We start from the raw sequence: 3,846 nt of genomic DNA, 5'->3' as shown, positions 1-3,846 counted from the left end.
ACCTCAATTATATGGAGAATATATAGTAGTCAGGTCGCTAATGAAAATGGAGGAGGGTGTCTACTCTTGCAAACAGCCTACTGCGGAAGATGGGGAAGTGATCCATTCTCTTTACGAGGAGCTGTACTTTCTGCCTCTCTGATTGCCACGGCTTTAATGAAGAGCTTACATACCTGAGGGGATGATTCAGGACAACCCAGTCAGGCCAGATATTGGATATGGCTCCAAGCTGGGAATGAGGGAAGTGGACGTTTGTGTGTGTGGTGGTAAAAATATACTCATTGTTGATGGCTGCAGACTGACACTCATGGTAAACCTGTGCAATGGTCGGTTACTTTATGGAAGTATGAAGAAATGTGCAAGAGTTCACAAAGAGAGACTTTGCTCAGTTTGGCTGTCACCACCAGAGTTGGAATGGTATGGTTTAAATAAATGTAAAGCTAATTTAAGCTACAACTAATTGTGAAATTGCATTTAACGTCATTCTTAGAGAAAGAATGGACGCCGCAGAGCATGAACTCACTATAGTTTTATGATTGACCTGCATAAAACCTTATAAAGAGGTTCAGATTTTGGATCATCAGTTCAAGCTCAAACATCTACAAAGCATCCGTTTGGAAATGTAAATGTTGTTTTGTTGAACTACTGAAGCGTGTGCTGTAATCAAAGGTGGCCTGACACTCTGTTAAAGTCAGGGTCTGTAATCATCTCAGAAAAACTTTGCAGCTGTTTGGTTTATTTATTCCATTTCTTGATTATCATTGTTTACAGCTCTCGGACAGAGACAGACCCTAATCTTGGACACTAAGTAAGAGTTCCTGCAGACAATGTGCAATCAGTGTTGTTTACACTGCAGCTGTCCTGCAATCGAATCTAATCAAGGTAACTATGCTCACAAGCGCTCTGCACCTATGCTCAAAAGAACAGCTTGGTTCTCAATCAGGCATCAAAAATATAGGTCTCAGTAATATTGACTGTCAGACAGTAAATCATGTCTAAATGTGACTAAAATGTGAAATTCAAAGCTCTGGCACAGCCCAGGAAGAGGGAAGGGTGGTGAAGCTCTAGTAATTCAAGTATGAGCTGCGAAAGATCACATCTGGGTTAATAAAAGAAACCAGCAAGAGATAAAAACAGAAGGAAAAGGAAGAAATTAGATTTCATACAGGAGAGCCTGCAGCTGCCTCAGAGACGGTGCAGAGATGTGAGGCTGACCTCTGGAAGCAGCGCAGAAGCACGGGTCGCAAAGGTTGATCCAATTCTGGGCAGCCAGTGCCAACAGTCTGATTAAGAGGTGACGAGCAGGGCAGGCCCACCATCATCTCTGCAGGAAGATTCTCTTTGGTGCAACTGAGGTGGTCGCAGAAAGTTCAAGCACCAAAGCTGGCCTGATAATCAGAGAAAGGAGGTAATATTTATTCTTGAGTTGTTATTTCAACAAGGTGCTATCAAAGGTTTCTCTCCTGGTTAATACTTAACATAAACTTTCAGTTTATTTGTGAATTGAAAATAGGCTTTCCAGTGTTATCTAACTTTTTTAATTGTTATTCTTGTTTTTATAATACATTATGCTGTGATTATTACCAGTAACATTTTACCTTTATACAGCTTAAATCTAGTCTTGACTTTGTTAAATAGTCCCTCCTGGATCAAGCTGGGCTTCTGACAGTGTGCAGCTGTCTGCATGATCAACACTGGGGTGTAACAAGTCTGTATTGTATCAAACATGCTCCAAAGAAATAACGGTCAGTTCAGTCTTGGCCTGAAATGACCATTCTTTTATACTTTTTCTAGAACGTCACTTGCAGTGATGTGCATGAGTGGCACACCGCGATTTTGAAATGTACGTATTAAGACTGAACTCAGTGCAGTTCACTCTGGTGCCATTTAACAGCAAACAATGTGTCCTGCCTTTTTCAGAGACAAAACTTTCGTCTCTGGAACATTTTCCCTCTAAGGTGAGAACGTGATGACCGCACAGGAACAGTTCAGGCTTTATGCACAGTCTTTGTGGGACCTAATATCGATTATTCTTGTCTCGACAAAATGCTTCTTTTTGCTTTCAACTTAAAAATATAGTCTGGAGGCTCAAAAGTAACAAATCAATTTTTTGCAACCTGATTTTGATGTTTTGGTCAGATGTGAGTTAACAGCTACAGCAAAGATGAAGCAGAATGAAGGCCTGGCGACAAGCCATTCATTTGATTCAGGTGTGCCGGAGAAGGAATCTAAAAGTTGGAGGATGGTCGCTCTTAAGGATTGGACTTTGGCACCCTCTGATCTAGCATATTAATATAACATAGAAATTAGAAATTTTTAAAAAAAGAAAGAAATTAGAGCTGTAGAGCCTTAAAGACTGTGACCTTGTTCTCCTACTTGCCAGCCTGCCTAAGCCATCCAGGTGACTAGACACAGCAGTTTTTCTATCTAGTTTCAACACCATGAACTGATTTGTTGCTTAAAATTCAAACAAAGCTGGGAGACAAACCTAAAACCAGTCCAACATGAAAACGTACAGAGTGACAGCTGCAGCACGCGCAGGATGGAGGGGAGCGATGTGAGAGAGAGAGAGGGAGAGAGAGAGAGAGAGACACAGAGAGAGAGAGAGAGAGAGAGAGAGAGAGAGAGAGAGAGAGCGTTAATCCACACAGCGTAACATTTTCCTCTGTGAATCTTTGTGCGTTTGAACTTTTCAAGAGGAGGATGGCAAAGAGCGATCGGCCACTCTGTAAATGTCAGGGGATCTGAACGGTCTGAGCCCAGATAGTCCTGCACAGTCACCTGCCACTCACACTTCTTCTCTTCCTTACTCACTCGTTTCTCTCTGTCTGGGTTCAGTTTGTTTTCTCTTTTCTCTCCTCACCCCCCAGTCTTCTCTGCCAGCCTCTCCCACATTTTCATTACTGTCTTTTACCTTTGCCTTGCCATAGCCTGCAGAAAAATAACACATCCTGTAATAATAAACAATGCTAGTTTTTCAGCCACAATTTTCCTGAATCTTTGGGTCTAAATCCCCCTCAGGTGATCCTTCATGGTTTCACATTATTACCAACTGGAATGTGGCTTATGTTTTAATTTTCTATTATTTTTCTTTGGTGGTAATAAAATTTCTCATCGTTAGTTAACTGGTGCTTTTATTCTTATAAATCTTTAATTTCCAGAGGACTCAACAAACCTTCATTTAAATTAGCAGAAATGCAAAAGAAAAAAAATGGTTTGAACATTTTGTTCCTTCCTCCCACGTTAGACCAACACTAACAAAACAATATCAATAAAGAGGAGAAAATTGACGTCTGTAATGTTCTGGGAAGCAGGACACCATAAGAATGTAAATGAAAGTGAAGAAAAATTTGTTGGATGCTAAAAGAAACATTAAAAACGGCGTGGAGAAGAACGGTGTATTAAAATCAAAATGCGGAGAGGCGGGGTCATAAAACGACTGCCTTTACTGATCCGGGCGCAGCGGGCCAGCTGCTGCCTGCAGGCCAGATCTCCAGGAAACACGTTCCACTGAATCCAGGGAATTTTTCCTGGCAGGTTTTCATTTTTTTTATGACAGAATAGGACTAATAGCAAAGGTCTGTGGTAGTTAAATGAGTAAGAAATTTGTGTTGGAAAGTTAAAGCACAGAATAATAATAGTAATAAAATCTAGGTTCTCTCTTCTCCCAAAGGCAACTGCAGAAAAACAGAAACAAAACATCAGAACCAGGAGGATCTTAGTGCTGTCGATCATGCTTGTGTAGATGCTGCTCACACCCTTCATGTTCTCTGCTAAGCTACAGCTTCTCCTTGATAGCAGAGCCTGACATGAATGCCCAGGCTAGTTAGCATGGCTACTGAGGAT

At 41.2% G+C, this 3,846-nt stretch overlaps 1 long non-coding RNA gene across 1 annotated transcript; it reads left to right on the top strand.

Moving 5' to 3' along the window:
• Positions 1-764: 764 nt before the first annotated feature.
• Positions 765-2,349, top strand: LOC107837215 (uncharacterized). The gene is made up of 3 exons (XR_001663221.1): positions 765-1,408; positions 1,923-1,958; positions 2,140-2,349. It is a non-coding gene; the product is annotated as an uncharacterized LOC107837215 (long non-coding RNA).
• Positions 2,350-3,846: the final 1,497 nt, after the last annotated feature.

This window comes from Poecilia formosa, unplaced genomic scaffold (assembly GCF_000485575.1).
Source record: "Poecilia formosa unplaced genomic scaffold, Poecilia_formosa-5.1.2 Scaffold123, whole genome shotgun sequence".
NCBI classification, from domain to species: Eukaryota; Metazoa; Chordata; class Actinopteri; order Cyprinodontiformes; family Poeciliidae; genus Poecilia; species Poecilia formosa.
The sequence above is the reverse complement of the archived record's forward strand: the minus strand, read 5'-3'. Positions and strand labels throughout refer to the sequence as shown.